We start from the raw sequence: 8,278 nt of genomic DNA on the forward strand, positions 1-8,278 counted from the left end.
TGTATTAGTTCATTGTTGTGAAAATTAAGGAAAGGTTTATCTATGGAAGGAAATTTTCTTTGTTGGTTACCAGGGGTGGGAGGGGAGGGGAGGGCAGGGCACGCTGTTAGATAGATAGAGATAAGTATTGATTTGGGTGAAGAGAAGGACAATGTACCAAATCTGTGTGACCAATATGACAGCATTGAGGATAAGAAAGACATAGAGAGATACATGGGAGGTTCAGACAACAAATATGAACCTTTTTGCACATATAGTACTGCGTTGTCAGTGAAGGCAAACATGGGTATATGGATGAATAGATGGGTGGATAGGTTATACGATTAGGTATGTCTATGAAATGGGGAGTGTATCCAAGTACATATATAGGTTTGGGAGACAATGGTCATACAAGTTTATGTGAATGATCAGAATTCCCAGGTGTATAGTAGAGCTGACAAGGGGCAAGGTTGTGGTCACTGCTTGGTCACAGCCAGATACCCAGAGAGACCGAGTGGTTGAACCTGTGGGCTTGGGACCATAATCACAGAGGTCATCAAGCTCAATTGGCATATAATACTGCACAAAACATTGTTCCACCTCCTACCTTGGCAAGTACCAACTGGTATTTTAAAAGCTAGCAAGATGCCATCTAGATGCAACTATGGGTCTCTCCTCATCCAGAGTAAAGAAGAATGAAGAAAACCAAAATTCATGGAAACAATTAGTCCTAGCGACTGGTACACCATCTGATCTGCAGCCTATATATGACTATGAGGGCAGAAGAACTAGATGGTGCCCAGCTACCACTGTCTTCCACTTGTAAGGGGATCTATGTAGGAGACCCTTGATAGAGAGGGAGAACAATGTGGAACAAAATTCAAAATCATTGGAGGAAAAAAGGGGGGGGGGACGAGGTTTGCTGGTCCGATAGAGCCTGGTGGAACCACTGAGACTATGGCCCCTAGCTGCCCTTCTGGTCTGGATTCAAACCCACATCTGTGGTTTCCAGCCAAACAAAAGACAGACATATGAGTTGAACATTTACCTCAAGCAGATACACTCCTTGGAGAGAACAATCATGGGAGAAAAAGAGCTGCTTATGCACAGGGAGACAGCTCAGGGGACAGGAGCCCATGGAGGGATGGACACTGGGAAGAGGTAACTGTGGGGAAGAGGTGGGAGGGGAGCTGTTGCATTGTGTTAAACTGTGGTCAATGTCATGAGACAAAGTGTATATGAACTGCTGTATGGAAAGTGAATTTGCTCTGTAAACCTTCACCCAAATCACAATAAAATAAAAATTAAAAATAAAAAAAAAATGCATGTGATATAATGATACTGTTTGAAAATTTCTACATTCTGTGGGATCACTTTTCTTTGGAATAGATATAAATATGGATGTCCTCCAGTCAGTTGACTAGGTAGCTGTCTTCCAAATTTATTGGTATAGCCAAGTGAATGCCTCCCGCGAGGCATCCATTTGTTGAAACATCTCAATGGGTATTCCGTCAATTCCTGGAGCCTTGTTTTTCACTAATTCCTTCAGTGCAGGTTTGACTTCTTCCTTCAATACCATTGGTTCTTGATCACATGCCACCTCTTAAAAAGGATGAACATCAACCAATTCTTTTTGGTACAGTGTCTCTGCATTCCTTCCATCGTCTTTTGATGTTTCCTGCATCATTCAATATTTTGCCCATAGAATCTTTCAAAAGTGCAACTCAAGGCTTGAATGTTTTCTTCAACACTTTCAGCTTGAGAAATGCTGAGTATTGTCTTCCCTTTCGGTTTTCTAACTCCAGGTCTTTGCACATTTCATTATAATAATTGACTTTGTCTTCTTCAGCTGCTCTTTGAAATCCTCTGTTCAGCTATTTTATCTTGTCATTTCTTCCATTTGCTTTAGCTACTCTCCATTCATAGGAGCTCTGGTAGCGTAGTGCCTAAGGCACTTGACTGCTAACCAGAAGTCTGGCGGTTCAAACCCACCAGCCCTTCCTCGGAAGGAAGTTTGGGCAATTTACATCCATAGTGATACTGCCTTGAAAACCCAAGGAGGGGTCGCTATGAGTCAGGTCCGACTTGACGGCACATAACAACTCTCCATCCAAGGGCAAGTTTCAGAGTCTCTTCTGACATCCATTTTGGTGTTTTGTTCCTTTCCTGTCTTTGTAATGAATTTTTACTTTCTGCATGGATGGTGTTCTTGATGTCATCCCACAATTCCTATGTTTTTGGATAATTGATGTTCAATGCAGTAAATCTGTTGTTTAGATGGTCTCTAAATTCAAGAGGGATAAAATCAAGGTCATACTTTAGTTCTTGTGGACTTGTTTTAATTGTCTTCAGCTTCAACTGGAACTTGCATATGAAAAATTGGTGGTCTATTCCACAGTCAGCTCTTGGCCTTGTTTTGGCTGAAGATGTTGAGCTTCTCCATTGCCTCTTTCCACAGATGTAGTCAATCTGATTCCTGTGTAATCCATCTGGCAAAGTCCATATGTGTAGCTGCCATATGTTGTTGAAAAAAGGTATTTGCAATAAATAAGTAATTGGTCTTGTAAAATTCTATCATGCAATCTCCAGCATCATTTCTATCACCAAGGCCATGTTTTCCAACTACCAATGATTCTTCTTTGTTTCCAACTTTGGCATTCCGACCTCAGTAATAATCAACACATCTTGATTGCATGTTTGGTCAGTTTCAAACTGCAGGAGTTGGTAAAATCTTCAATTTCCTCATCTTTGGCTTTGGTGTTTGGTGTATAAATTTGGATAATAGTAGTATTAACTGGTCTTCCTTGTAGGTATGTGGATATTATCCTATCACTGACAGCATAGTGCTTCAGGACAGATCTTGAAACATTCTTTGTGGAAATGAATGCCATGCCATTCCTCTTTCAATTTGTCATTCCCAGTGTAGCAGATCATATGGTTGTCTGATTCAAAATAGGCAAAGTCAGTCCACTTCAGCTCACTAATGCTTCAGATATTGATCTTTTTATGTGCTCCATTTCCATTTTTACAACTCCCAATTTTCCAAGATTCATACTTCATATATTCCATGTTTTGATTATTAATGGATGTTTGTAGCTGTTTCTTCCCATTTTGAGTCATGCCACATTATCCATCTGGAGGTCCTGAAAGCTTTACTCCATCCACATCATTAAGTTCTACTCTACTTTGAGGAGACAGCTCTTCCCCGGTCATATTTTGTGTGCTTTCTGACTTGAGGGGTTCTTCTTTCAGCACTGTATTGGACAGTTTCAGGGCTATTTTTAATGTTTTCCAGTAATAAATAGACAGTGTTTTACTGTTATTCATAAGGTTTTTGCTGGCCAGTTCTTTGAGAAGTGGATGGTTCCTTCCTTCTCCTGAGTCTATCTCAGTCTGGACACTCCACTGAAACCTGTTCCTCATGGGTGACCCTGCAGATGTTTGAAATACCAGTGGCATAGCCACCAGCCTCACAGCAACACACAAACCACCACAGTGTAACAAATTGACCAGTGGTGGATCCACAGTAATATCTAGTATTTATTGAGAGCTTGTTGTGTTTCAGGTACTGTTTTATGCACTCGTATGCCTTGTGTCATTAAATCCTAACAATATCCAGTGAGATGGGTATTGTACAACTATATCCCTTGCCTACAGATGAAGAAGCTCAGTTTTAGGGATGCTGAGTAATCTGTTGAAGGTCACAGAGTTAGCAAGCTAGTAAGTGGCAGAGCCGGCACTCACTCAAAGTCTGTCTGACTCCAAAGACTGTTTTTAACAACCTTAATCATGATTCACCTTGACTGGTAAGGAAAGTTGTCATGAGTTACAGGCAAATTGAATTGCGTCATTCTTTTAGCAAAACAATTTTTTCAGGTAAGGTGCATAGCTAATGTCTAGAATAAATTAGCAAGAGGCTGCCCTGTAGAAGTTTTTATTTAATGGCACAGATAAACCTAGGAATTAAAGAAAATACTGGAGAAAAAGGCTCAAAACTCCTGATTTAAAGCCATAACTTTAGCCCTCACTGGCCATGAAAGCAAAGCAATTAGTTTTTTTCACTTTAGTTTCTTCACCTTTAAGGTAGACATGTTAATGCTTGCCTTGTTTGTGAAAAGCTTATGAAATAATGACTATTGGATATTCCATAAAGCAATAGGCAAATGGCTGTGTGACCTGTACTTGCTCCTTTGCCTTCCTTAATCCTTATTTGTCTGAATTGTAAAACTGTGGAATGAATTAAATAATCTCCAAATTCATTTTCTGCTCTGAACCTGCACATTTCAAGGATAAGTGTTATAACATGGTTCAGAGGAACAAAAGCCAGGAGACAGAGGGAATGCTTTCCAAGAGGGAAGAGCTGATCAAATTACCACACATCCACACCATGGAATAGTACATAAGAAATGAACATGAGAAATTAGAGCTACACCAGATAGCTAGAGGAATTTCTATGAGGTATTGCTGAGTGAGAAAAGCAAGATGTGGGAGAGATACATAAATGATCCCACACTTGTGAAACAATGAACAGCACTCTCCCCAGCATGTGTATCTGTATATATTCTGTATAGAATTACAAGAGCAAAGAAAAAGATATGGAAAAACATGTTCTATATTGAGGGCATTTTGATGGGTAGAGAACAAGGGTAGGACTGGCCATAAAAAAGGAACTGGAAAAAAATACAATTTAAAAAACATTAAACGAACATGTATGTGTGTGTATACATATATATATATATATATTTTTTTTTTTTTAAATTTATTATCATGATTTGGGGGAAAGATTACAGAGCAAATACATTTTCTACACAACAGTTCATACACATTTTGTGTCATGACATTGACTGCAATTCCCCACAGCATAACAGCTCTATTCCCACTTTTGTGTTTGTTTTCTTTTTGTCTTCCCACTTCCTCCCCATAGTTACCTCTTCCCTGTGTCCTTTCCTATGTATTCCTGCCTCCTGAGCTGTCTCTCTGTGAAAATACTGCCCTTCTGTTCTCCCATGATTGATTGTTCTAAGGAGTATATCTACCTGAGGTAAGTGTTCACCATATATGCCTGGCTACTGTTTGGCTGGAAGCCACAGGAGTGAGTTCAATTCCAGACTTAAAGGGTAACTAGGGACCAGAGTCTTGGGGGTCTCACCAGGCTCTATCAAACCATTAAACCTGGTCATTTTTATGATTTTGACTTTAGTTCCACATTGTTCTACCACTCTATCAAGGATCTCCTGCAACAATCTTTTTCTGAGAGGTTGACATGGTAGCCAGGCACTATCTGGTTCTTCTGATCTCATGGTCATATAGGCTGAGGTTCACATGGTCTGCTAGTCCCCTGGACTAATTGTTTCCATGTATCTTTGGTTTCCTTCATTCTTCTTTGCTCTGGATGATGAGAGACTTGTTGCATTTAGATGGCCGCTTGCATGCTTTTAAGACCCCCATTGCTACTCACTAAAGTAAGATGTAGAAAAGTGTTTCTGTGTATTATATTATGCCAATTGAGCTTGGTGTCTACTGCAGTCATGATCCCAAGCTCACAGGGCCAACTACTTGTTCCCTCAGGGTGTCTGGCTGTGGCTAAGGAGTTATTATAACTTTGCCCCTTATTAATTCTATTAATTCTATTATATATATAGATAGATAGATAGATAGATAGATAGATAGATAGATATAGATATAGATATTCTTATAGCACATATAAACACCTAAGTAGAAATATCATCTGCCAACCTTATATATATATGGTCACAGGTATATTCCCTTTTGCTTAAACATACCTGATGATCCAGCCTATCTATCCATCTACTTACCTGATTAAAAGAAGAGTGAAATTAAAGATTAAAAGAAAATATTTAGTTATAAATGCAAATCAAAACCACAATGAGATACTGCGGTAGTTATGTTTGTGTGTCAACTTGGCTGGGCCTGGTTGAGTGGCTGGGCACCTCGTGGTAGTTATTCCCCATGATGAGACTGGCAATCAACTCCATGGTGGGATCTACCACAAGCAGCTGAGTAGCTGCCTTTGGGATGTGGTCTGCTTCCTTTTATAAGGAGAAGCTTTGAGAATGGTCTCTAGCCTATGGCACGCTTGGACCCTGCATGTAGCCATGTTGTTGCTCAGCAGCCTGCTATGCTCTGCCGACCTTGGGACTTAAAATGGACTTAAGTTAATGGCCGGTTATGTGGTTTGGTAACATCGGGACTGTGCCTTTTTACTTGTCAACCTTGGGGCTTCTCAGCCTCCGCAGCCAGCAGCTGTCTGAGTGAAGAAGTGCCTCTAGCTCCAGTGGGCTGGGAGCAGGAGGCAGAGCTGGACCCCAAGGTTGAGGAGATTTCACCCAGCCCCTAGAGCCTGGCACTTTGAACTTGGACTTAAAGCCTTCAAATTGTAAGAATAGACTCCTGTTTGGTAAGGCCATCCCATTTGTGGTATTTTCTGTTAGAATGGCACTAGGTAACCAGAACAGATACCTTCCAATGCATTAGGATGGCTATTATGAAAAGAAAAAGAAAGTGAGAGGGAGGAAGGAAGGGAGGAAGGAAGGAAGGAAAGAAAGGAAAGAAAGAGAACAAATGTTGGTGAGGATGTAGAAAGATCAGCACTTTCGTGCATTACTTTTGGGAATGTAAAATGCTGTGGGAATTGTAGAATACAATTTGGCATCTCCTCAAAAAGTTAAGTATAGAATTACCATGTAAACCCAGCAATCCCCATCCTAGATATATACCCAGAAGAAGTGAAAGCAGGAATGCAAACAGAAACCTGTCTATCAATGTTCAGTGCAGCACTTTTCACAATAGCAAAAGTGGAAACAACTTAAATGTCTACTAACTGATGAACTAATAAATGAAATGGAGTCTATACATGCAGTGGAGTATTACTGAGCCATTAAAAAGAATGAAATACTGATACATGTCAGGACATGGATGAACCTCAAAAATAATACATTAAGTAAAAGATCACACACAAGAGGTATGTACTGTATGATTCATTTGATATGAAATATCCAGAAAAGATAAAACCGTAGAGACAGATAGCATAATAGTTGTTGCCAGAGACTGAGAAAGGAAGAGAATGAGAGTGACTACTTTTTCTTCCTGGGTGATGAAAATGCTATAGAACTAGATAGAGGTGATGGTTGCACAATAATGTGCAAAATACCACTGATTTGTGCACTTTAAAGTGGTCATTTAATGTTAAGTGAATCTTACCTCAATTAAAAAAAAAAAAAAGACCATGTATTTTTCCTCAATGCATGCATTTATGTAAAGATATATACATGCAGATATGTGCAATTATTACAAGATGAATCAGTTGTAAGGAATTTAAAATAGCTTTTTTTTTTTTCATGTCGACCTCTGTCTAGATAAAAAAGATCACTTATGTAATTACCAAATTCACAAGTTGGCTCTATGTCAATGGGTATTTAAAATAGAAAGTACCCAAAAGTGGTTTGAATATTCCTTCTGCCCTTTAAACAGATTTACTATATATTTGCATATGAAACACTATTTTTAGGTAAAGAAAACCTTCTCTACCTCCTAACTGAGGGCTTCATTTGTGTTGAACGAATACCTGTGGAGGGTCTGTTTGCAGACACTGGACCAGGAACTGGTGATGCAGCAGTGAACAAAACGAAGAACCTGCTCTCCTGGAGCTTATATTCTATTGGAGGAGACAGATGACAAAAATAAACTATAAGAACAGGTGGTGATACAGATTGTGAATAGAAATAAAGCAGGAAAGGGGAGTGCAATAGAAGGGGATAACCAGCACCAAGTTAAAGAACGTGTTCAGAGAGGACCCTCAGCAGGTGATATTTGAGTTGTTGCTGCCATCAGTAGCTATCTTTGCTTGTGATGACCCATGTACAACAGAACAAATGCTGCCCAGTCCTGCATAATCTTCATGGTCATCTGCAGATCTGACCTTTGTGACCCATAGGGTTTCCAGTGGCCCATTTTCAGAAGTACATTGCCAGACCTTTCTTCCAAGTCCATTTTCATCTAGAACCTCAGCTGAAAACTGTTCAGCATCATAGCAACATACAAATCTTTACTGACAGATTGGTAGTGGCTGTGCATGAAGTGCATGGGCCAGGAAACGAACCCAAGTCTTCTACATGGAAGGTGAGAATTCTACCTTTGAGCCACCAAATGCTACCAGTGTTTCAAGAGAGAACTGAAGGAAGTGAAATAGTGAGTGAAGCACAGTCCAGGCAGAGGGAAGATTAAAGAAGAGACCAGGAGGAGGGAATGAGTTAGGCATGTTTGAGAAGGAACATGTTTT

The sequence above is a fragment of the Orycteropus afer genome, unplaced genomic scaffold, assembly GCF_000298275.1.
Source record: "Orycteropus afer afer isolate SDZICR_OR568_19922 unplaced genomic scaffold, OryAfe1.0 scaffold00013, whole genome shotgun sequence".
In the NCBI taxonomy this organism is placed as follows: Eukaryota; Metazoa; Chordata; class Mammalia; order Tubulidentata; family Orycteropodidae; genus Orycteropus; species Orycteropus afer.